Consider the following 26826-nt stretch of genomic DNA (forward strand, 5'->3'; position numbering starts at 1 on the left):
TTGACACATCCTGGTCGGGCTGGCAAGGCCGATGTGGGGGTGTGGCAGTCACGGGGTGGTGAGGGTTCTGGAGTCAGACCCTCCAGCATGGAGGCTGCAGGGAGGCAGGAGCAGATGGGTGTCCCACGGGGCTCAGATTCCAAGGGCCTCTGAACCCACGGAGCCTGCGCTGAAGGCCCCTTGTTCGCATTATAGAGCAGCCTTGTGGCTGGTTGGCGTTGCCTGATTGTCTATTCCCGGGGCCCCTGGGTCTGGGCAGCTCCGTGTCCTGCTGGGCCAAGGGGACAGGTAAGGTGGGCGAGACTTAGTGAACACACTGTGGGTGTGCTGAGCCCTACCGGACCCAGGGTCCAGCGCAGTGGACACCCGCCTTCTAGATCCAGGTTCCAGTGTGGTGGACACCACCTTCTGGACCTGCACGTGTATCTTTGGCCAGACAGCCTCCTAAACTCCCTTTCCAACTCACAGCAGCGCCAGTGGAGGTTGGGGGCTGGCTCCAATGGCTCAATTACCAGTGCAGACAGGAGGAAAATCTCCTATTACCTGGGCAATTGGCTGGTTTTCTCTTTGTTTACTTAAGAGGCTATTCTGTGTTGAGCTCCGGGATCTGATGGATGGATGGAGCTTTGCCACATGGAAGCTGCAGAAACATACACCCTTGCCTGCTGGCTTGGAAGTTTGCATGGGTGCTGAGGGAAGGGTGGGGAGGTAGACCAGCTTCCTGCAGCCCCACCCTGATCCAATGCAGAATGTCAGGAACCCCTTCCCACTGCACCTTGAGGCTGGATGCACAGAAATGCATCAGTCTCGGCTCCACATTTGGTCCTGTCCCTGGTGGCTCAGACGGTAAAGTGTCTCCCTGCAATACAGGAGACCCAGCTTTGATCCCTGGGTTGGGAAGATCCCCTGGAGAAGGAAATGGCAACCCACTCCACTATTCTTGCCTGGGAAGTCCCATGGACAGAGGAGCCTGGCAGGCATGGGGTTGCAAAGAGTCAGAGACAACTGAGCAACTAACATACACACTACATTACAGATGAGAAACTCAAGGCTCCAAGAGCTGGATTAACTTGCCTGAGATCACACAGCTTCCAAAAAGCTGAGCTGGGGTTTGAACCCAGGCAGGCTGGCCCCGGGGCCACTGGCTCAACCCCGCCCTGCCCCTAGAGATGCTGAGTGCCAAAAACAGTTCTGACCGTAACCAGTCATGTGTCCTGGGCATTCAGCCTCTAAGCTTGAGCTCCTTCCCTCTTCAGTGAGATAGGAATGATGGCCAGCTCGTCCATCCCGGGTGAGTTCAGGGTATGAAAGGCTCTATGGCTACGGCTCACGTCCCCTGCTGGTCATGGTGGCTTTGCCCACTGAGTGTGTTCTTGAGTCCTGCTGTCTAGAGGGTCCCTGCCAGGGTGCCAGTGTTGGACCGAAATTCCTCAAAGGGAAGGGATAGAACCGCTCACTTAATTGACATCTATACTTATTGAGCCCTGGCTGTGCCAACTCATGCGAAGAGTTGACTCATTGGAAAAGACTGATGCTGGGAGGGACTGGGGGCAAGAGGAGAAGGGGACGACAGAGGTTGAGATGGCTGGATGGCATCACTGACTCGATGGACATGAGTCTGGGTGAACTCCGGGAGTTGGTGATGGACAGGGAGGCCTGGCGTGCTGTGATTCATGGGGTCGCAAAGAGTCGGACACGACTGAGCGACTGATCTGATCTGATCTGTGCCAGCTAAGGGTCCCCATGCATGCATGCTAAGTCGCTTCAATTGTGTCCAACTCTTTGCAACCCTGTGGACCATAGAACTCCAGGTTCCTGTGTCCAAGAGATTCTCCAGGCAGGACCACTGGAGTGGGTTACATGCCCTCCTCCAGGGGATCTTCCCAATCCAGGGATTGAACCCTCAAACCTTATGTCTCCTGCATTGGCAGATGGGTTCTTTACTGCTAGTGTGACTTGGAAGCCCAAAGGTCCCCAGGGATCTGGTTTAAGAAGAGAGACCACAGCCAGCCAGCATCCCGGTCCCTGGGAATGATGATCTTCAGTGATGAGCAATGCTATGAGCACCTGCAGGGGAGCAGAGGAAGTGGGATGGAGTTGGGCCTGGAGGAGGGCTAGACTTGGGCAGAGAGGACAGTGGGCAGTGTAGAAGGGGAGGGGATCTGTGATTGGACCGAGCATAGTGGACAGAGGCATGCTGCTGGGTGGGATCCCTTAGGGTGAGGTCTGCTTCACCAACTCACCCTGTCCATTTTCCAGCAGAGCCTTCTACCGAGGAGCTGCCTCTGGGGCTGCTAATGACTGACAGCCCGGAAATAGGCAGCTGGGTAACCCCGTTGGGCCCCAGCCTGTCAGGCCCAGGCTGGGGGCTTTTGCAGTCATAGGTCCCTGGGGGTATGGAGACAGACTTTTGGTGGCAGCAGCCTGCCACGCCCTCTGGGGAACATGAGTGAGGTTATGGCCAAGGGTGTTTGAGATACTGGCCAGAAAGACTTCTCCAGCCGGGGTTTGTTTCTGGGGAGGAAAGGAAGTGGTGGTTTGCTGAAGGTCCTCTTTCTATGACCTGAGCAGGATGGAAAGTTCGAGGCTTTCTTCCTGAAGGCAAGGGTTTTCTGAACGAGAGAGAAACACCACCGTCCCCAGATGAGGACACAGGGTGAAGAAGAGGGGGTTCTTGGATGTTTCCTTCTGTTTCATCTCGATCATGTCAGAAATGACTGGGGAGGAACCATCAAGAGAGACACTGCTCTGCACACGAACCTCGTGATCTTGCTCTGCTGCTGTGGCCTCTGGTGGCCTTGGGTTTTCAAGCGTTTGGGAGCTTGGGTTCCGTGGGCATTCTGAGGAAAGTCAGCTCCACGCCATGGAGGTCTAGACTTGCCGGGCCTTGGATGCGGGGGTCTGGCGCTCCCGCAACATCCCACAGAACGAGGGGGCCCTGATCTCTGTGCTGTTTTCGTTTTAGTGTCTTCAGTGGGCTGACTGTTGGGTTTTAGGGTATTGTCTTGTTTTTTAATTTTTTTGGTAACTCGGTCTTTTTTCATCAGAGTAAAATATACTTGACATAAAGTTTACACTTTTAACCCTTCCTAAGGGTACAGCTCAGTAGCATCAGACATTCACAGTGCTACATAACCACCCCCACCAACACCATCCCAGGAATGTCTTCATCTGCCCAGCTGCTCGGGTTTGACCTTGACCTTGACTCCAGGGAGGCCCCAGTCTCACTGTGTCTCAGCCTCCCTCCACACAGCCCCCTTGCCATCCGATGCCCTCTGCACTTGGGCAGTCTTTATGCTGCTGATTCCTGTCACTTTCTGGTTCTTTAATTCTCTGCTTCAGCCAATGGGCTCCTGTGAGACCGCCCTCCTTGGGGCTGGGTTCTGCGTTAAGCACTTCCCTGGTGGCTCAGACGGTAAAGTGTCTGCCTACAATGCAGGAGACCTGGGTTTGATCCCTGGGTTGGGAAGATCCTCTGGAGAAGGAAATGGCAACCCACTCCAGTACTCTTGCCTGGAAAATCCCATGGATGGAGGAGCATGGTAGGGTCACAAGAGTCGGACACGACTGAGCGACTTCATTTTCTTTTCTTTCACTGTCTACTGTGTTTCTCCCAGCCGTCCTGTAGGGGATTATTATCATTATCACCCTTTTCAAAGACGAGGAAGCAGTGTCAGAGTTGACACACCCAAAGGCACAGGATTTCAGAGCCAGGTTTTGATTCTGGACTCTGATCTTCCTCCACCGTCGTCGTGTAGAACCAAGCACAGCCAACCCCAACTCCTACATCAGCATCTGCTTTAGAGGGCTTTTAGAACCTGTACGGGTTTGGGTCTGTAATAGATGAACTATCTTCCATTGGGATTCTCAACTGGAGCCTTTAGCCAAATAGGATTGGTTTGAAAATAGCTTAATTATGGACCATGCGGGCTACCCTGGTAGCTCAGTCGGTAAAGAATATATATATATACACACACTGCATCTTTTTTTTGTCTACACACTGTCAGTGGGCATTTAGGCTGCCTCGAGTCTTGGCCATTGTGAATAGTGCTATCCACATAGGGGTGTGTGTATCTTTTTGGATCATGGTTTTCTGTGGATACGTGCCCTGGTCTCTGGCATGTTTCTTGTTGCTTGTCGTTACCCTCTCCATGAGCTACACTAGTCCCTGCTGTGTTGCCCTATTCTTAGATTTTGGAGGTTCATTTTTGCTTGGGGCTCAGGGTTCTGGCTTCGGTAGATGTGATATAACTCTGAGGATGACGACAGCTGGAAAAACAGCAAGGAATAGACTCCCACAGGAAGTCTGCAAATAAGACAAGGTATTAAATGCCTGCAGTGTGTCAGGCACTTTTTCTAGGACTTAGCATCCCCATTTTACAGATGAGGAAACTGAGGCTCCTAGAGGTTAAATAGGTCATCTGAGTTCATACATCTAGTTCTGGTACAGACACCTCCCCCAGGGACACTTCACCACACTGATGCTCCTTCCACCCAACATGGGCTCCCTGCAAAGAGCTGCCCTGGTAGGTGGGGGGCCCTGCTGGATTCCAGAGATTAGTTAACAGACTTGTAGAATGGGTGCAGGATCCCCTGACTCCCCACTAGGTGAGTTGCCCCAGGCGCAGGCCGGCTGGAAATACAGGCGTGGGGAGGGCCAGTTAAAACATCTGCTATGGAACTCCTTTATAAGGAATGCAATTTTAATACATTGAACCGCAGCTCGAGTCAAAAACAAAGACCCAGAAAGGAACTGCTAAGGAAGATGAATGTTAATGAAAAAAAAAATGACTCGGCCTCCATTATGTAATCATACATTGCAAACTAAAAATATTTTTTTTAACGCACAAGCCCCATTTACTGGGATTAGAAATAGAATAAAAAGCTCTAATTTGTACTGAATAGCAATCAGGTTATTCCACACACCACATCTGAATTTCCTAACATGGTAGGGACTAAATCAATGTGGTTTTATGGAATGCTAATGCCCAACCCTCAAAAAACCTCCAAAACACAAAAGCAAAATGCTTGAGCACCTACTGTGTGCAGTGCTTTGTACTGGGAGAGAGAACAAAGCCCATAGGACTTCTTCCGTCAGCATAAGTGACCCTGTCAAGGGAGTAGGACAGACTCTATGTTCTCTAGAAGGAAAGGGCCTTTGCAGAAAGCTTAAGTAGGTAGGCGAGAACAGAGCTGGGCTTGAAAGGATGGCAGAATTCAGCAGGTGGGGATGGCAGGATTCTGGAAGGATGTTCCGTGAGGGTCATTCAGTCCATCTTAGTAGGCAGTGTCTGAGGACCAGACTGCATAGAAATTGAACCAAGGAGGTCCTGGCTGGACTATAAGATGTGCCTTGACCCTCCCCGTATTTCTATGGGTGACCTCTTCCACCGGCTGGCCTCTGCTGACTCGGCTCACCATCTAAAGCTGTGAGGAGCCAGGAGGCTCTTCTAGATCCTCTGAACTCTCATCTTTCCTGTAGATACAGGTGTCATAGGGAGTCAAGCACAGCTCGCCCTGCTTGGACTGCTCTGGGGGTTTCTAGAACATGTGTGGGTGTAGGTGTGCGTCACATGGCCAGGCTCCGTTAGGAAGGAGGCAGTGTTCAGAACCCCGAAGAAGGTGCTGTGGGGCTGCAGGGGAAAGCAGGCAGACTCACTCTCAGAGACTTAGACTTTTCATACCACGTTATCCACCAGGAAAGCCAGACAAAACAGACGTCAGAAAGGAGAAGCCAGGTGGCTGCCCTGGTGGCTCAGATGGTAAAGAATCTGCCAGTAATTTGGGAGACCTTCGTTCGATCCTTGGGTTGGGAAGATCCCCTGGAGAAGGAGATGGCAACCGACTCCAGTATTCTTGCCTGGAGAATTCCATGGACAGAGGAGCCTGGTGTGCTGCAGTGCATGGGATCACAAAGAGTCAGACATGACTTTGTGAATGAACAACAATAAGCTTATATTTTTTACAGTCCAGTGGTTTCCATCCATTCATCAGATTGGGCTCAATTAACATTTGCTTCCCAGGTCAGCACAACAGCTCCATGTGACGTGGGCACAGGCCTCGGTTGCTGTTCAGTCGCTAAGTCGTGTCTGACTCTGCGACCCCATGGATGGCAGAACCCCAGGCTTCCCTGTCCTTCCCCGTCTCCCAGAGTTTGCTCAAATTCATGTTCATTGAGTTGGTGATGCTCTCTAACCGTCTCATCCTCTTCCGCCCCTTCTCTTTTTATCTTCAGTCTTTCCCAAACTCAGGGCTTTTTGTCAACAAGGTGGCTGCACAGTCTAGTTAGGGCCCTGAGGCTTGGCCAATGTCCTATATTCCAGAACTTTCCAGCCACCGTAGCAAGACCCTCGGGTGGCAGTGGGAAGGGTCGGGGCTGCCTGGGACCTCCGTGATCCTGGACTTTGCTTCCATCCAGAGCGAGCTGGAGACACCCCCAAATCTACTGGGACTCTGAGGCTTGATCATCTTTAAGAAACAGTCCTCAGTCTGTCCTGCTGTTCAGAGCTCCCACCCTCCCTTTGCCAATATTTGTCCAGGGCTGTGGAGATCAGGTGTAACCGTGGATAAGAAGGAATGGAAGATGGTGGGAGCCAGGGAGTGTGGATGTATGTGGTCAGACTCCCGTGGACTTAACTTGTGTCGATTCCATCATCTCTCATTCCCTGAGTGTCTCCCATGTACAAAGCCCTGGGCTGCGAGACAGGGCTATTGTTATCACCCTTCATTTAGAAGCAAGGAGCTGAGAAGCTCCGGGTCCCATAGCCGGTTGGGGTAGAATCAATTCAAATTCAGCACTCAGACAGCAAAGCCTGGCTCTTAGGGGTGTCAGCCGCAGGACCCTGGTGATGGTCCCTCATGTGGATGGAGCTCTTTGTCATGCACACAGTAGTCCATGCTCTGCTTTTAGGTCTTTACAGCAGCAAGGTGACCATCACGCTGGCTGTTATACAGCTGACTTTGCATAGTAAATGAAATTATGACTGTGGAGACACTCGGGAAATTGTAACATCCTCTACAAATACGGTATAATTGTTGACTCTGACTTACAGGTGAGAGGAAGATGAAATCAGAGAGGTGAAGGGGTTTGCCTGGGGACACGTAGGGGACAAAGGGCAGAGTGAGGATGCTAGCCCAGGCCCTAGAACCTGGTGCTATTTGCCTCCTTCAGCCATCAGGGGGAGACTGCTTTGGGGTTTATCTCTCCCTTCTCCATCACCACCAGTTTGGTGGTGGAAACCCCACCAAATCGGTGCCAGATGAAAATTAGGCAGAGATTCCAAGGAAGACTAAGCTAGCTTTTCTTAGCTTGGCTTCCTTGTCCTAAAGGGAACGGGGGTGAGATTGAGGATGGAACTGGGGACCGTGGCTGCCAGCATGGGGGATTAGGATGCAGAAGCTGCACAGAGGGGTCCTTTGTGTGCCGCTGCTTTCTAGGTGGCGGAAGAGCCCTGGAGAGGGGTGGGCAGGACTGGTCGTTTTGCCCCTCAGATGGACCAGCAGGTGTTTTATGATCTCAAAAAACTATTGTTGTTTGGTCACTAAGTCGTGTCTTGACTCTTTTCAACCCCATGGACTGCAGCACGCCAGGCTTCCCTATCCTTCGCTGTCTCCCAGAGTTTGCTCAGATTCATGTCCATTGAGTCAGTGATTCTATCCAATCATCTCCTTTCCTCCTGTCTGACATACACCTTTAAAAACTGTCCTTTATTAAGGGTCTCTTTGTGGCAAACTAGAATTTTGTTTATCAGATATTGCCTTCATTTCCTTCATTCTCATAAAACTGTGAACACGAATTATGTTAAAATTGTGAGTGAAGCGGGAATCTAGGGTCCACCCCTGGGGCTTGTGTGTTCACGTGCAGTATTTATAAAATAAAGAAATCATAAATATTTTGTTAGAAAGATCTTAGGCTTGCTACTGCAAAGATGAAAAGACCAGCTTTAAAGCATCAGCTCTGCGGTGTAGCCTCGTACAACGGGAAAGAGTGCCAGGCTTCTATCTCACACTTGCAGCAGAGGGAGGAATTCCGTGTGGCTAACGACATCTTATTTACTTGCTTGTTTATTAATTTTTAAAAAGATAAGGAGTAAACATTTATTCCACACCTCCTAGATGCAGAAGCTATGCTGGAAGCATTTATATGTGGTCGCTCATTTATTGCTTACAAAGACCTCGCTTATGAATTTTGAAGATGAGGCTATCAAGACTGTGAGAGATGAACTTGATCCAAATTTCCCAGACAGTAAGAAATGACAACTTGATATGGAGATAAATATGTCTGACTCCCAATTGCTGTTTCTTCAATAATAGACTGAGAAAATCTATTTTCATTTGCTTTGTTTTTCATCCTTCTCAATCTCTGATCTTCCATATGGAATCTTTCTTACTGTCTGAAATACCCCTTTAAAAATGTCTTTTATTAAAGGGTCTGCTTGTGGCACACTAGAGTTTTATCAGATAATGTCTTCATTTCCCTTATTCTTAAATGACATTTTCTTTAAGCCTAGAATTGTCAGATGACACTTTCTTTCAGCATGCCGAAGGTATTCTTTTTTCATCTTCCTCATGCTAAAAGAAAGTGTCATCTGAGAATTCCATTTAGCATGGACCGAATTGTGCAAGAGGTAAGTTAATTCAGTGGAGGTTGGCCTTCTGGACCTAGAAGCCCGGCCTGTACTGATTGGATTTTGTGAGCTCTCTGACTGGCTCATGAGATACCTCAGCGGGGAGGTGTGGCTTACCCAGCAGAGATTATTCTGCTCAGCACCCCACCCCCGGAGGATGTGATGCTAGAAGTAGCAGGGAGCAGACAAGAGGAGATTTGCAGAGACTTCCTCTCTGAAGGAGTCATTTTATTTCTGAGAGTTTCCAAGATAGATGTAGAGGGAACCACTGAGTCCGAGCCGGCCTCCACCTCTCCATCTCCACTTATGCCACATCCAACCCCTCCATCCTCTCGATCCCATATCTAAACAGCCGGAGCACCCGTTCATCTGTTCCGGCCACAACCCGCTCAGGACACACCATTGCTTGTGTGGACTGTGAAAGTGAAAGTCGCTCACTCATGTCCAGCTCTTTGCGACCCCATGGCCTCTATAGTCCATGGAATTCTCCAGGCCAGAATACTGGAGTGTGTAGCCATTCCCTTCTCCAGGGGGTATTCCTAACCCAGGGATCGAACCCAGGTCTCCTGCATTGCAGGTGGATTTTTTACCAGCTGAGCCACCAGGGAAGCCCTGGACTTTATACAGTCCTGTCTGGACTGTAATATTCCCCTAACTGGTCTCAGTGTATCCACTTCCTCAGCTCCTCCTCCTCCTCCTAAATTCATTCCCACAAGAAGCCCAGGTCACCTTTTAAAAGTGAAAATCCTGTCTCTTGCAGCTTTTAGGTGTCCCTTCAGTGATTCCCACGGCTGCATGGGTGAAGCCCCCGGTCCCAGCCTGCCTCCCGAAGCCTCACTCTTCAGCCTCATCCTGGCCGCCTTTGTCAGGTTACCATTATTCTGGCCGTCTTGGTTTCCTTCCGGTTCTGAGCACGTTAAAGCTCTTCTTCCTGAGGGTGTTGGCACCTGCCATCTCCTCTCCCTAGAACGCTCTCCGTCCCCTTTCCTGGCTCACTCCTACTCATCCTACAGGACCCAATGTAAATGTCCCTTTCTTTCCTGCATCCTCTGTCTATGTGAGCCTTGCCGCTTCACGCTCCCTCCAGCAAGCATCTGCATCTCTCTGTGTCTTCAGCAGAGCAGGTACCTCAGTTGTGATCCCATAACTGACTTGCAGTTTCTGTTCATTTTGTGTGTTCCCCACTACCTGATGAGGGCTGGGCTCACAGACGTCTGTTCTTCACTGTCGGTGACACAGACCACAAAGCCCAGCCCGCTGCGGGTGTTGTTCACCTGGAGAACAAATATCCATCTGGCTTATTTAATCACATAATAATAATTATGAAACAATGATCCCATCTACCTCACCTCTCAATATATGAGAAACAAGACTTGAGACTCCCTCAAAAAATTTTATGTCCTTTGCTTTTACTATAATATATACAACAGCTGTCTACCTATCTATCTCATACATATGAATATATATACATACATATCAAAATTGTAATTGACATAAATACATATACCAACATATATACCTATATAATGTGTATATCTCTAATATGTACGTATGTAATGTGTATATGTATATATGCTGTAGCTTGTCTGAACCATCACCTCACCTCCTCCTGGTCTCTACCCCCTGCTCAACCTCCATTCCCAGCATTTGGGCCAGAGATCTCATCCCAAAGAATAAAGCTTCATCGCACCACTTCTGCGATACCAGAGGGAGGCAGTCCTGCATCTCCCTTAAGAGCCAGGAAAGCATTTCCAGGGACAGTCCACAAAGCCCCTCTCCTGTCTCAGTGACCAGAGGTGAGTCAGAAGCCCACCCCCTACCACCCTCTGGAAAGGGCCTGTGCTTGCTTTGACTGGATGGGACCCTGAGCCGAGCATAAACTTTGCTTATTCTGAGTGATCAACAAAATTGGAATCTTGTTGGAAAGGAGGAAGGGAGAATGGATGATATTAGGCAGGTAACCGGGATCTGCTTCAAAACCTGACCCGGATCCAAGCTAGCAGTTGATTTCAGAAGCCCCAGGAGGAAAATTAAGTGACTCTCAGCATGTTCTCTGCCCTGAGCTCTATCATGAGTTACTCGAAGCCAAACTGAGGACACTTTCTTGCAGTCTGTTTCGCCTGCAAGTCCTGCCCTGACCACATCTGCCCTTAAGGAGGCTGACCCACAGTCAGGCCACTGGGCCGCTTGTCAAGGGTGGGCGGCAGCGACTCGCCACCCTGTCTGCCTCTCCCCCTTGTGATCAGTGCGGCCATAGCTCTTTCCACGAAGAGGGCTGCAGGAGGGGCGCTGGACAGCCAGAGCCCAGAGCCAGGTGTCCAGGGGAAACCCCAGGAAAGCCCAGGAAGGTGAACTCCCTCTACAACCCCAGGTGTGGAGCTGGACACAGGGCTTCTTATGGTGAGAATCAGAGGTCCTCGAGGTAGATATGGTGGGAGCAGCCACCTGCAGGAAGGCTGGGCCACATGAGCAGAGGTTCCGAGTGATGCTGCAGGAAACAGTAGCTCTGACCTTCCGTAGCCCCTCTTTTTAAAAATCAATCATCAATCAATTATTTTTGGCTGTGCTGGGTCTTTGTTGCCACACTCAGGCGTTTTCTAGTTGCAGTGAGTGTGGGCTGCTCTCTAGGTGCAGGGCATGGGCTTCTCTCGTCACAGAGCATGGACTCTAGGCTGCAAGGGCTTCAGTAGTTGTAGCGTGTGAGCCCGGCAGTTGCAGCTCCTGGCTGTAGAGCACAGGCTCAGTAGTTGTGGTGCATGGGCTTAGTTGCCCCAAAGCGTGTGGAATCCTCCCGAACCAGGGATCGAACCTGTGTCCCCTGCGTTGGCAGGTGGATTCTTTACCACTGCGTCGCCTAACAAGTACTGCACACTGGGTGATTTCAAGCAATGGAAATGTGTTGTCTCAATCGCTCTGAAAGAAGGAAGTTCAGGTTCAAGGTGTCGCGGGGCTCTGCTGCCACTCCGGCCTGTAGGGCGGTCCTTCCTGGCCTCCTCCTGGATCTGGTGGTTGGCAGGCCATCTTTGGTGTTTCTCAGCTTGCAGTAATAGAGCTCTTGCCTGCACCACAACATGGTTTGTCCTCGTGTGTATCTGTCTTAGGGTGGCTGTCTTTTTCTGAGGACACCGTTCGTATCGGGGTACCTTCTGAAGTCCTGGGGGTGAGGACTTCATTGTGCCTCTTCTTGGAGATCAGAATGCGACCTGGAACACTAAGCGAGCTCATTTCAGTGACAAGATTAGGACATGGGTGGGGCTGGGGTGAATACTTAACTGTGTCTCTTGGTCCAGGTGGAAGAGACAGGTGACATGCATCATCTCACCAGAGCCCCACAAGGACACACTATTCCTATTCCTGTTTTATAGACAAGAAAACAGTAACAAAGTCCCTCGGCCAGGATTCGTAACTTGTACATGGCAGACCTGAGACCTGAACCCAATAATTTCTATCTTTAGAAACTCCTGTTTTATTCAATATATTACGCTGCCTCTGGGGAAAAAAAAAAAGCGTGTGGCTTACTGTTACACCTCTCACCTTTGTGATTGTTGTCAGTGGTGGCACGGCGATAACCGTCATGATAAAGAGAACGTCTCTGAAATTGGGTGAAATGATGACGTACCCTGAAGGCACACAAAGAGGATGCTGTTTTGTTCTTCTGACAAAGGCGATGGCTCCTCCTTTGTGGGCTGTCACATTGTAGAGAGGAATTGGCTTCATCGCCCCCTGTGCCCAAATATCAGTGGAGCAACTTCTGCATGCCCGACTCTGTGCCAGGGGTGAGCGAAGAGACGAATGAGCCACATCCAGGTCCCAGGGCCCAAGGGACGACCCACTGACCAAACCTGGTACAGGGATGTGTCAGCCTGGGTCCTGAATTTCTTGACAAAAGAAACAAATTTACTGTGGAGCAAGGAGGTGAGTGGTTTCCTGTCTTGGGCCCACCATTGCTGATGAAGGAAGGAAGTGGGGACCGGAAGTGGAGGCTGTGAGTTAAGGTGTTGAGCCATCTCTTGCCCGCCTCCCGGGGGGAGGCTGACAGTCCTGGGCTCCGGAGACCGTGGGCTTCTTGACACTGGATCTGGCAGGGTCTAGAGGCAGCCAGAAGGAAGCCTGCTTTCCCCTTTCCACCCCCAGCTCAGCATTTCTCATTCCTGGTCATTCATTGAGCGGCTGAGCCGCGCTGCCTCCCTCTGGGGCATTTACCCTCTTCCCCAGTGAAGCTTGAGGGCCAGGATGGGGCAGGAGGGCACCTTCATAGGTCCCCGTGTTGGACTTTTGAAGTCACAGCCCAGCAAAAGCATCTGCAGGCCAGGGCTTCTCATCACGGAGACATGCCTTTCTTGCCTTTTTTTTTTTTTTAATTGTTTCACTCTATCTTCCATCTCCCCCAAGTCTGCATGCATCTGTCATCTCTGTGGTTATCTTAGAACAAGGGGGTTGCTTTCTATTTATTCTTTCTTGAGTGTAACACTAACCGCAAAGGCTGCAGGGGAGGGGGGTGGTTGTCGGGGGCGGGGGGAGGGAGGGAGCCAGTGACTCTTCAAGCCCTGTGGTGCCCGGTGCAGTCGGAGCTGGTGGCGAAACTAACAAGACAAAGGTGGTGAACGCACCCCAGGGGCTTCGGGAGGATGTGGCCTCTGCGTCTGTGGATGAGTCAAGGGGACGAGTCGCTTTCTGGTTAAAAAAGAATTCGGAGTCCTGAGGGATACAGACGACCGGCATTGCTAGGGCCACAGCTGTGTGGACTGGCCGCTGGGGGGGACATTCAAGAGAAAAGTCCCCTGTCTGTCTTGTTCTTGAGGAACCTGATGGCAAGAAGAGGAGATAAATAACAAGGATTCACTGTAGAGCACAGAGAACTATATTAAATATCTTGTAATGAGCTATCCTGGCAAAAGATCTTTTAAAAAAAGAACATAGATATATACATGAGAAAAGTGGAAGTGTTAGTCACTCAGTCATGTCCAGCTCTTTGCGACTCCATGGACTGTAGCCCACCAAACTCCTCTGTCCATGGGCTCTTCCCAATATGAATGCTGGACTGGATTGCCATGTCCTTCTCCAGGGAATCTTCTCGACCCAGGGATCAAACCCGTGTCTTCTGTATTTCCTGCATTGGTAGATGGATTCTTTACCACTGAGCCACCTGGAAAACCCATGTATGTCTGTGTGTGTATATATGCAGTTTAATAATAAGGAATCTCTTGCAAAATTTACATGTTACAATGATTTCCTTTGGGGCTGCCTGTGTGTTTCATTCTGACTCTGATGTTCTTATTAGTGATCTACCAAACAGCTTTTTCCAATTCAACTTCCTCTCCCCACCACCTAAAGAAAAACGATATTGTTTCCTAGGGTTTTTAATGCTAAAGACTGAATGTGTGCCCGCCTCCCTCCGTGAGTGGAGTCTTCCAGATGGACACTTGTTCTCCGTGAAATTTTGTTCCAGGTCTCAGCATGGCCAAGTGTATTAGAATGTACTTTTATATAAGGCTTAGCTCGTTCACAAGAAGAACATACTTCCTTGTTTCCTTGTTTTCTCCGTTTCCACACCATAATTTAATTTGGCAGTGAGGTTATTTCCTTCCTGTTATCAGATGCAGACAGGTAAATGTCCTCACATTTTTTATCTCGTTGTCCTCTGCTCTTTTATTTCCTCCTGCTGTTTATATGGATGGTTTAGTCTAACCTTATCCATCACGAGTAGGTGTGAGCATTGCCTGCCCCAATAAGTGTTCTAGGGCAGTCATGCGTGAATGCTTCCTTCCTGAAATAGTTATGATTTTGTTATAAGTGGCTTTCCCTTTTCTCTTTTATATCACAATTATAGCTCAATGATGCATGTAGGTCAACTGACTTATCGAGGAATTTCATCTCTGGCAGTGAAGAGGGCATTTCCAAATATTTGTTATAAAGATGGGGTGTTGACTGGGGAGAGGGTGGGGTGTCACTGGGTGGAATGATCTCTGAGGTCTCTGATCTTCTTCTTCTGCAACGTTGAAAAACCAGGAGACGACAGACAGTGTGACTGGTGTGGAAACTGAGAATCATCCTGTGGGTGAAAGGTCGTGTCGCTCATGATGTCTGCCTGGATGGGAGGCTGGGAGTCCTTGAGACTCAAAGCACCGACTGCCTTCCCAATGCCTCCCACGATGCCCAGCACACAGTCAGTTGCTGTTGTTCAGTCACTAAGTCGTGTCCGACTCTTTGTGACCCCGTGGACTGCAACACTCCAGGCTTCCCTGTCCTTCTCTATCACTCAGGGTTTGCTCAGATCATGCCCATTGAGTCAGTGATGTTATCCAACCATCTCACCTTCTGCCAACCCCTTCTCCTCCTGCTGTCAGTCTTTCCCAGCATCAGAGTCTTTTCCAATGCGTTGGCCCTTTGCATCAAGTGGCCAAAGTATTAGAGCTTCAGCTTCAGCATTAGTCCTTCCAATGAATATTCAGGACTGATTTCCTTTGGGATTGATCGATCTCCTTGCTGTCCAAGGGATTTTCAAGAGTATTCTCCGACACCACAGTTCAAAAGCATCAATTCGTCGGTGCTCAGCTTTCTTTATGGTCCATCTCTCACAACCATACATGACTACTGGAAAAACCATAGCTTTGACTAGACGGACCTTTGTTGACAAAGTGATGTCTCTGCTTTTTAATATGCTCTCTAGGTTTGTCATATCTTTTCCAGTGGTCACATATTCTGAGAGACTAAATGCAGTTCCATTTGAAAGTATTCACTTTGATGTCAGTCAGGACTGTGTATGACTTTTGCTCTCTGCAGTGTAACTTTGTTAAAAAAAATATGGAAAATCCATCAATAAGATGCAAAACATGAATTAATGAAGGTGAAAAAAAAGCACTGGCTCTCCCTAGGCTGGACTTCAGAAGCTAGGAAACTCTAAAACACAAAACAAAAACAAAACCTCACCTAATGCCTCCCCAGCTTGTGCACACACCTCATACCTTGACCCCACTCAAGATCAGGTGAGTCTCTGCAGTGAGGGCCAGGGATCTGGAGTCTAAAAACATCTCCAGATAACTCTCATGAACTGAGAGGGCTGTGATGGGACCCATGTCCCAACCTCCAGACCCCAGACCCCCTGAATCGGGAGTATGGAGTCTTAGCCACTGGACCACCGTGGAAGTCCCTCATGCTGTCCCTTTGCCTGGAATCTCCTCTGCTCCTTTCCTTCCCCCCCAGTTCTCCGTACCATGTAGGGCCCACATACCTACCCCATCCTCTGTCAAGTCATAACTTTTCACCCAAATCATAGTTCTTTATCATGTGCTGAAGTTTTCTTCAAAAACGTCCTTTATCGTATAAGCAGTATATGTTTGTCCTAAGAGAAAAGAGCTGAGAATATCAGATCAATCAGATCAGTCGCTCAGTCGTGTCCAACTCTTTGCGACCCCATGAATCTCAGCACGCCAGGCCTCCCTGTCCATCACCAACTCCCGGAGTTCACTCAGACTCACGTCCATCGAGTCAGTGATACCATCCAGCCATCTCATCCTCTGTCTTCCCCTTTTCCTCCTGCCCCCAATCCCTCCCAGCATCAGAGTCTTTTCCAATGAGTCAACTCTTTGCATGAGGTGGCCAAAGTACTGGAGTTTCAGCTTCAGCATCATTTCTTCCAAAGAAATCCCAGGGCTGATCTCCTTCAGAATGGACCGGTTGGATCTCCTTGCAGTCCAAGGGACTCTCAAGAGTCTTCTCCAACACCACAGTTCAAAAGCATCAATTCTTCGGCGCTCAGCTTTCTTCACAGTCCAACTCTCACATCCATACATGACCACAGGAAAAACCATAGCCTTGACTAGACGGACCTTTGTTGGCAAAGTAATGTCTCTGCTTTTGAATATGCTATCTAGGTGGTCATAACTTTCCTTCCAAGGAGTAAGCGTCTTTTAATTTCATGGCTGCAGTCACCATCTGTAGTGATTTTGGAGCCCCGAAAAATAAAGTCTGACACTGTTTCCACTGTTTCCCCATCTATTTCCCATGAAGTGATGGGACCGGATGCCATGATCTTCGTTTTCTGAATGTTGAGCTTTAAGCCAACTTTTTCACTCTCCTCTTTCACTTTCATCAAGAGGCTTTTGAGTTCCTCTTCACTTTCTGCCATAAGGCTGGTGTCATCTGCATATCTGAGGTTATTGATATTTCTCCCGGCAATCTTGATTCCAGCTTGTGTTTCTTCCAGTCCAGCGTTTCTCATGATGTACTCTGCATATAAGTTAAATAAACAGGGTGACAATATACAGCCTTGACGAACTCCTTTTCCTATTTGGAACCAGTCTGTTGTTCCATGTCCAGTTCTAACTGTTGCTTCCTGACCTGCATATAAATTTCTCAAGAGGCAGATCAGGTGGTCTGGTATTCCCATCTCTTTCAGAATTTTCCACAGTTTATTGTGATCCACACAGTCAAAGGCTTTGGCATAGTCAATAAAGCAGAAATAGATGTTTTTCTGGAACTCTCTTGCTTTTTCTATGATCCAGCGGATGTTGGCAATTTGATCTCTAGTTCCTCTGCCTTTTCTAAAACCAGCTTGAACATCAGGAAATTCACAGTTCACATATTGCTGAAGCCTGGCTTGGAGAATTTTGAGCATTACTTTACTAGCATGTGAGATGAGTGCAATTGTGTGGTAGTTTGAGCATTCTTTGGCATTTCCTTTCTTTGGGATTGGAATGAAAACTGACCTTTTCCAGTCCTGTGGCTGCTGCTGAGTTTTCCAAATTTGCTGGCATATTGAGTGCAGCACTTTCACAGCATCATCTTTCAGGATTTGGAATAGCTCAACTGGAATTCCATCACCTCCACTCGCTTTGTTTGTAGTGATGCTTTCTAAGGCCCACTTGACTTCAATTCCAGGATGTCTGGCTCTAGGTCAGTGATCACACCATCGTGATTATCTGGGTCATGAAGATCTCTTTTGTACAGTTCTTCTGTGTATTCTTGCCATCTCTTCTTAATATCTTCTGCTTCTGTTAGGTCCATACCATTTCTGTCCTTTATCGAGCTCATCTTTGCATGAAATGTTCCTTTGGTATCTCTGATTTTCTTGAAGAGATCCCTAGTCTTTCCCATTCTGTTGTTTTCCTCTATTTCTTTGCATTGATCGCTGAAGAAGGCTTTCTTATCTCTTCTTGCTATTCTTTGGAACTCTGCATTCAGATGTTTATATCTTTCCTTTTCTCCTTTGCTTTTCGCTTCTCTTCGTTTCACAGCTATTTGTAAGGGCTCCCCAGACAGCCATTTTGCTTTTTGCATTTCTTTTCTATGGGAATGGTCTTGTTCCCTGTCTCCTGTACAATGTCACGAACCTCATTCCGTAGTTCATTAGGCACTCTATCTATCAGATCTAGGCCCTTAAATCTATTTCTCACTTCCACTGTATAATCATAAGGGATTTGATTTAGGTCATACCTGAATGGTCTTGTGGTTTTCCCTACTTTCTTCAATTTAAGTCTGAATTTGGCAATAAGGAGTTCATGGTCTGAGCCACAGTCAGCTCCTGGTCTTGTTTTTGCTGACTGTATAGAGCTTCTCCATCTTTGGCTGCAAAGAATATAATCAATCTGATTTCAGTGTTGACCATCTGGTGATGTCCATATATAGAGTCTTCTCTTGTGTTGTTGGAAGAGGGTGTTTGTTATAACCAGTGCATAGCAAACGGTAAAGAAGAGAAAAAAAAAATCACTCGTAAACCCAATAAACGGAGAGAGTTGCTGGTAACGTCGGGGTATATTTCCTTCACATCTTTTTATTCAGTACACAGTCACACACACATACACTCACAAACATGCACACACCCATTCATACACACACACGCTTATTCCCTTTCTACCTTACATTTTAGTTGCTCACATGCATCTGACTCCACTGAGTGCTGAGCTTTCTGGGAACCCTGATGCTGTGTTGCTCATCATGTTTTATCTCATGTTTAACTCATGTTTTATCTCTGTTCCCTAACGCAGCATCTTGCGTTACTGTGCGTGCTAAGTCGCTTCAGTTGTGTCCGACTCTTTGTGACTCCATGGATTGTAGCCCGCCAGGCTCCTCTGTCCATGGGATTCTCCAGGCAGGAATACTGGAGTGGGTTGCCATGCCCTCCTCCAGGGGATATTCCTGACCCAGGGATCCAACCCTCGTCTCTTGCATCTCCTACACTGGCAGGTGGATTCTTTATCCACCTGGGCCTCTGTCAGTGTGAGCCCAGGAGAACGGCTGGGTGAATTGGTTTGGCCTCAGGATGCAGCAGATCATGAATTAGAGGAGGTGAACGTGCAGTCCTGGCACTTGCTGGTGATTTAAAACTCACGTGCAGCCCTCCAGCACCAGCCACTGCTAGCCCATCAGGTGCTCTGCTGGGTGGCTGGGGAAGTGGATCAAAATCCACAATGATTCCACCAGCGGCTGGAACACGGCTGGATGAGTCAGTGCATTCTACATCCCACGTCAGGCTGATTCGAAAGCAGCTCTGTCCTTGCTAGTTCACAGAAGCCCTTTTCTTGACTAGAATGACACAGTTGGTTCTGGCCAATCTTTCTTTTTTCTTTCTGATCAAAAATAGTGTCGGCGTTACACTTGGAGAGGGGGGGATTTTTTTCCCTTCTCTGAGACATCAGCTTTGGCTCTAAAATACTCTCGCTTAGATGAAAATTCAAGAGGTTCTTGAGCTGAGGTTGGAAGTGGAAATGACAGACTCTCTTCCAAAAACGCGTGGTATTTGGTAGAGGTGGGTGGGAACAAGTCAGGGAGGGGACCGAGGGGGAAAGCAGATCAGAGCAGTTGAGAAGGTTTCACGGGAAGAAAGGCAGCAGAAAATGTTCGCTGAACATCAGAATCCCTTCACGGCATAAATGGGGAACATGGGAGGCTGGCGGCATATCGAGTACCTTCCTTTTGGGGAATGAAATGTAGACACGTCATCTGTATAGATGGCAACCGCACCAAGGGAGCAGACAGAGGGTGACAAGCCCATGTGTCTTCTGAGATGTGTGCTTGACTACGGCAGGAGGTTTGTTATTTAGGCATCCTTTTTCTTTAAAAATATGTGGCAGAGCAGAAGCTATTTCTAGAATTAAATACCTCCGAGGGAATTTCATGACAAGATCAAGGGAAAAGTCTGCAAAGTTTTGGCTTCGGATGAAAAGCATCTAAAACCAAGTGAAATCAAAGGGAACCTTAAGCTAACACATTATTGATGCGGGTGTTGGGAAGAAAGCTCAGCTGGGGAGGCTCTCTGGGGACCGAAGCCTGGAGAGGAGAACGTGGAAATATTCAGGGCTTGGCCTCTCTCCGCACGCCAGGATCAGACAGGAAATGCAAGGGTTTTGGTGGTTGACATAGTGCCAAGGGGAAGCTTGGGAGCCCGACGCCCAAGGAGGCTGGAAGCTGGGATGTTGGTGGTAATGGGGGTAAGGGAGATGTCTGTTTTAAGAAAATCCAAAATCTAGTTTTCTTTCTCAACTCCACGTTGCTATGGGAGGTAAAGGGACTTAGTAGAAAGAACATGTGGTTGGGAAGCACTTGGTTAGACTCTTGCTGTTGGTAGCAAGTTTCTAATATTTTCCCCAGACTGTTTGCTCCTGGAATCCCAAAGGCTTCCCTGGAGTCTCAGTGGTAAAGAAACTGCCTGCCAGTGCAGGAGGCATGGGTTTGATCCCTGGGTCGGGAAGATCCGCTGGAGAAGGGAATGAATGGCTACCCACTCCAGTATTCGTGCCTGGGAAATCTCATGGACAGAGGAGCCTGGTGGGGGTCGCAAAGAGCTGGACACCACTGAGTGACTAACCAGCAAGTACATGACTCCCAAACTAATCCAGCCTCCTCAAGTGTGACCTCCATAACTTCTGACCCTGCAGGCTCTCCCTCCAGGCCTCCCTCCTCCTTGTGCTCATGAGTTCAGGGCCTGTCCCAGGGGGTGGGGCCTGGACACCAGCAGGGAACCAGAGCCACAAAACCGTGGCTTCATGGGGCTCATGTGCTAGATCAGGGCTATGTAGCAGACGAAGATCTGAGCACCGGAGCTTTCCAATTGTTCTGGTTGCCAACACAGAAGAAGGAAAGGAAGCAGACAGAATTAACTTTATTAACATTTTCCTTTAACCTAATATTCCCCCAGGGATATCATTTCAGCGTGATATAATATCATGCTGTTGCTGTTGTTGTTCAGTCGCTAAGTCGTGTCCAACTCTTTGCGACCCCATGGACTGTAGCCCACCAGGTTCTTCTGTCCATGGGATCCTCCAGTCAGGAATACTGGAGTGGTTTGTCATTTCCTTCTCCAGGGGATCGTCCCAACCCAGGGATCAAATCCAAGTCACCTGCATTGAAGGCAGATTCTTTACCGATTGAGCCACCAGGGAAGCCCAAAGTACCATATGAGAGCTTGCTGTTGTTATTGTGTGGTTAGAATCATCGTCAGAGTTGAGCTGATGGTGTGGCCAGGGAGCTCACTGCAGCCCGGGTCACTGCAGTGCTGCCGGTAGTTTCAAACGGTAACTAGTGTGACCTGAGTTGTCCGCTCCTGGAGGGTCCCAGCCCCCGGCAGGTTGACACTTCTCTCATGGATGTTATCACAATAAAACCCACGGGGCAGGTGACCTAATTAGCCAGGTGCTCTCAGCCTTTGCCAGCTCACCCTGTGCTGAAATCATCTTTACATTCAGCTTGGGGTGGCCAGCAGCATGCCTGGATATTCAGAGCAGAACTGCAGGGACACTGGGAAGCCCTCAGACGTGACGGAGGGCTGGGAAGCCAACCTCTGGTGTCCAAGGAAGAAAGGACACCATCAACTCAACCCTGACAATGATACTAACCACACAGTAACAGCAGCAAGCTTTTATACGTACTTTGGGCTTCCCTGGTGACTCAGACGGTAAAGAATGTGCCTGCAATACATGGGATCCAGATTTGATCGCTGGATCAGGAAGATCCCCTGGAGAAGGGAATGGCTACCCACTGAAGTGTTCTTGCCTGGAGAATCCCATGGACAGAGGAGCCTGGTGGGCTACAGTCTACAGGGTCACAAAGAGTCATATACAACCAAGTGACTGCTCTGGGTTTCCAGGCACCCTTATGGTCTTGCCGAAGGGGATCACCTTGAAGAGCTTCTAGATCCCATTCACTCTCTGAGGGCCACTTGAAATGCTACCTCCTCCCCAAAGCCTTTCTTTGTGTCAGCACGGCCTGGACCTGTCCCATCTCTAGCATCCTGCAGTGCTGAAGGACTCTGCCCTCTCTTAGACACCAAAGCTCCCATCTTGCATTGTTAACTACACGTGTTCTATATGGCTGTGCCTTTTCTTTCTGTGGCTTCTCCCAGTGACAATCACAGATTGACTTGTGGCAGCCCTGGTGACCTGGTTGGTGAATTCTGCTTTGTCCCAGAGAGGGTTCCAGGGCTGTTTCATCACTGTGAATGCCCTGCTGCCATCATTAAGTTTTCATCTGGCTTCATGCACTGCCTGTCCATCCAGAAGGCATAGCCTTTGAGAACTGAGGTCTTGTGATCTTGGCCTCCAGCTAGGACGTCTGCCTGGCTGACTTTGGGGCTCAGTGACAGTTGCTCTGTAAGGAGAAAGGATCACCTGATTCAAATAGCTCCCTCTGGTGCCAGTCATTTGCACAACATCCTTTACTTTTATTTCACTGCCATGATCTTGACTTGTATATATTCACTAATTTGGTAAAAGCTCCTTCCTGCACTGGGAGACCTTTTTGGCTCCTCACTCTATCCCAAGACCCAGTTCAATGCGATGCCTAGAACCCAGAAGAGAATTGGGAAAGACTACAGTTTAATAAATGCACTGATGAGTTCACCAGCCTGGGCACAGCAGGAGAGGCTCAGATGGTGGCAGGGAGGGGGGCTGGAGCTGGGTGCTCAGTGGCTTTTGGGGGCCTTCTGCTGTAAAGAGAAGCAAGCTTAACTATGGAAGAGCAGGAAGGATAAAGAAAACACATTGGCCTTGCAATCAGGACCCTGAGCATCAGACGTTCTTGTACTGAAGTTTATTTTCTTTGTAACCTTGAGAAAGTCTTGTGAAGGTCAAGGGGGGTGTTTGTTGTGAAATTTCTTTATCAACCAAAAAGTGGCTTCAGTTCAGTTCAGTCACTCAGTCATGTCCGACTCTTTGCGACCCCATGGACTTCAATAGGATGTTATCCATGCCTCCCTGCCCAAATGTATTTCTTATTCATTTGATTTAGCTAGGCCAATTCTCTCATCTTTTTAAGAAATGTTTTTTTTCCTTTATTTCAAAATAAGACATTGTTGTAACAAAAATACTAGAAAATTCAGTGAGGTACCACCTCACACTGGTCAGAATGGCCATCAGTAAAAAGTCTACAAATAACAAATGCTGGAGAAGGTGTGGAAAAAAGGGAACCCTCCTACCCTGTTGGTGGGAATGTAAGTTGGTGCAGTCACTATGGAGAACAGGATGGAGTTTCCTTAAAAAAATAAAAATAGAGCTACCATATGATCCAGTAATCCCACTCCTGGGCATACATCCAGAGAAAACTATAATTCAAAAAGACACAGGCATTCCAATGTTCACAGCAGCAATATTTACAATAGTCAGGATGTGGAAGCAACCTGAATATCCATCGACAGATGAATTGATAAAGAAGATATAGTGTGTGTGTGTGTGTGTGTGTGTGTGTATATATATATATATATATATATATAGAAATATTACTCAGCCGTAAAGAAGAATAAAGTAATTCCATTTGTAGCAACATGGACGGACCTAGAGGTTATCGTACCAAGTGAAGTAAGTCAAACAGAGAAAGGCAAATACCATGTGATATCACTTATATGTGGAATCTAACATGTGACACAAACTTATTTACAAAATAGAAAGTGACTCATAGGCATAGAAAACAAACTTAGAGTTACGTGTGTGTGTGCTAAGTCAATTCAGTCCTATCCCCTCCTTGCGACCCTGTGGACTGTAGCCCACCGGGCTCCTCTGTCAGATGGGACTCTCCAGACAAGACTACTGGAGAGGGTTGCCGTTTCCTCTTCTTTATGGTTCCAAACAAGTTTTAGGATTTTTTTTTTTTTCTGCAAGAAATTACATTGGAAACTCGATAGGGAATATCTTAACTCTACAGTGGGCTTTGGGTAGTAAGGACATTTTAACAATACTAATTCTTCTGATCCCTGAACATGAGCTATCTTTCCATTTATGTGTGTCTTCTTAATGTCTTATAATTTTTCATTAATGTCATAATTTTCAGTGCACAGATGTTTCACCTCCTTGGTTGAATTTATTCCTAAGTAGTTTATTGCTTTTCAATGCTATTATAATTGAGGTTGTTTACTTCATTTCTTTTTCAGATAATTCACAGTTAGTATATGGAAATGCTACCGATTTCTGCATGCTGATTTGGAGTCCTACAACTTTTCTGGATTTATTGGTTAGATCTAATAGGTTTTAGGGCTTCCCTGGTGGCTCAGATGGTAAAGGATCTGCATGCAATGTGGGAGACCCGGGTTCAATCCCTGAGTTAGGAAGATCCCCTGGAGAAGGAAATGGCAACCCACTCCAGTATTCTTGCCTGGAGAATGCCATGGACAGAGGAGCCTGGCGGGCTACAGTCCATGGCGTCACAAAGAGTTGGACATGATCGAGCAACTAACACACAACAACAGGTTTTAGGTGAAATCTAAAGAAGATTTTCTATACATAAAATTTTACCATCAACACACAGACACGGTTACGTCTTCCTTTCTGATTTGGCTGCCTTTTATTTCTTCTTCTTGCCTGGTTTCTCCAGCTAGGACTTCTAGTGCTATGTTGAGTAGGAGAGGTGAGAGTAGACACCCACATCTTGTTCCTGATCTTAGAGGAAGGGCTTTCCACTTTTGACCATTGAGTGTAATGTTAACTGTGGGCTGGTCCTGTATGGCAATCCTTATGTTGAGGCATGTTCCTTCCGTGCCCGATTTGTTGAGAGTTTTTTTTTTATTTTTTTATCATGAATGGATGTTGAATTTTGTCCAGTACTTTCTGTGCATCTCTTGTGATGATCCTATAATATAAGAGCTATCTTTCATTCTATTCATGTGGTGAATCACATTATTGATTTGTATAATTTGAACCATCCTTATAAATCCCATGGACAGAGGAGCCTGGTAGGCTATAGTCCATGGGGTTGCAAAGAGTCAGACACGACTGAGCGACTTCACTTTTCACTTTATAACCCAGGCGTGCACCCCACTTGATTATGGTGTGTGATGTTTTCAGTGCTGCTGTTGGTTTTGGTTTGCTAGTATTCTGTTGACAATGTTTGCGTCTATTTTCATCAAGGGTATGATGACAACACAGTTGCTTAAACATCAGATGACAGAGGTCTGTCCCAGCCCATTGGGGAAGTTGGTGAAACAAGTAAAATATCACCTCAGTTTGTCTAAAGGAGGCCTCTGGATGAGAAAGCTTGTCACTTTTCCTAGATCTTCTTGCCTTGTAGTTACATGTGGGCAGAAGGGTCTGGAACCTTTGCCAGCTCCTCTCCACGGGGCGCTGCTGCCTAGGCACTTGTTACTAATAGAAGTCACCTCCCCATGGAGCATGACCCATCTCTCCATCCTCCTTCCTCTAATCTCCTCCCTCCCCAATAGCAATGACGAGGGCATGTCTACCTTTGGGTACAACATCACTGCTCACTTTCATATTCAGTGTCCCATCTGACCCTCCTCCACGGGACAGGTGGAAAACAATCCTGTGTCCACCCTGATCTCCAAGCTCTTAGCTCTTTACTCTCAAAGTCCCTATTTTCCCTTTGATCATGATGGTCCACCTGCTTCTGAGACTTGGCAGGGAAGGACTGGAACTCAGGGGATCTGGGAGCATGTATTTCACAAAAAACATGCAGAACATTCTCATTCATGCTGAGTTGAGAGAGCTGTCTTAGGCTGAGTTGCCCAGAAGCAGACCCCAAAAGAGTGATTTGTTTGTTTGTTTATGCCCAGGCAAATGATGTATTAAGGAAATGCTCCAGGAAAACCTAGCGAAGGTGTGATTCACAGGACAGGAGAGAGGAGGAAGCCAGGGGTTTGATGTGGAACGGAGGTCCAGCCTCAGCCTGGTTCCATGAAAGTGTAAACGCAACTCAGAATCATGCTGTCTGGAGACTGGGAAATGGGCTTCCCCACTTCCGCACCAGGCAGGCATCAGCCGAGGGCTATTTAGGGGTGACTGGGAAACTTCAGGCACTCCTGGCTCTGCCCATAAGAGAAAATAACTCCAGAAGCCCAGCGGTCGGCCTTCTAAGAGTCCCAGGTGCAAGGAGCTAGGGCAAAGGTGGGGGCAGTGGTGGGGGTTGGGTAGTGCACAAATGTTGGAAGGGATGTGGGTGGATCATCTGTAGTGTTGCCTGGGTAACTGCATCCATAACCATGTTCAGCTGTACCACACTGATGCCTCTGCCTCTAAAACCACTTTGAAGCTTCCTCATTGGCCAAATGGGGATCCTGTTAACTTGCCCGTATCACAGGATGATTGTGAAAACAAAGTGAAATGAGTCGGGGGCCCAGAACCTTCTTGACAACAATAGAGACATTGCCCAAAGCCAGGTGCCGTTATCCAGTCATTCTCTCTCAGGATCAGAGGATATATTAGCTCCTGGTCTTTGCCCGTCTGGCCGGCATCAGCACTGACAGTCTTTGGAGAGAGCTTGTTCTGTTGGGAAGAAGGCAGGCACTTTTTTTTTTTAATGTTGATACATTTTGCAGCAAAGTCTTTAATATATACCAACCGCCTTGAAATACATCTAATTAACCACCAGATCTCACACTGAGCCCATGGTTGGCTTTGATGTGCTCATCAGCGAGGAAATATTGGAAGACTAATCATAACAGGACTTAGCTCCTATAAAACGCCTTTTATCTTCAAAGTGGTTTACAACCACTAATTATGAGAAGAATGAGGGTGAACAACAGCCATCTCATGGAGACCCCAAACCATTATCAAGGCCTTTAATGTATCTTATAATAGAGCAAGACAAGTGTGAGCGGGGCTGTTGAACATTAGCTGTGCAGACTTGGGAGAGTTGTTTTACAGCGGTAGAGACAGCTGTTCCCTGTCTCCCTTGAGGTGGAAAAGGAAATTGGACCTAATTCGAGGGAAGAGGAGGTGCGGTGTAGCAGTTGCATAAGGCACAGCAGGCAGAGTGGTGA

At 48.0% G+C, this 26826-nt stretch overlaps 1 protein-coding gene across 5 annotated transcripts in view; it reads left to right on the forward strand.

Annotated features, from left to right (window-relative positions):
* Window positions 1-26826, forward strand: part of CRACR2A (calcium release activated channel regulator 2A) — a 160159-nt gene that overhangs the window by 40351 nt on the left and 92982 nt on the right. The window contains exon 1 of one of the 5 annotated variants that reach the window (XM_061418209.1): window positions 1012-12542. The exons of the other annotated variants lie outside the window; for them this stretch is intronic. The gene's annotated coding sequence lies outside the window, so the exon portion shown is untranslated. Of the gene's footprint in view, window positions 1-1011; window positions 12543-26826 lie in introns of those variants that run through there. 5 annotated transcript variants of the gene reach the window in all.

This window comes from Bos javanicus, chromosome 5, assembly GCF_032452875.1.
Source record: "Bos javanicus breed banteng chromosome 5, ARS-OSU_banteng_1.0, whole genome shotgun sequence".
In the NCBI taxonomy this organism is placed as follows: domain Eukaryota; kingdom Metazoa; phylum Chordata; class Mammalia; order Artiodactyla; family Bovidae; genus Bos; species Bos javanicus.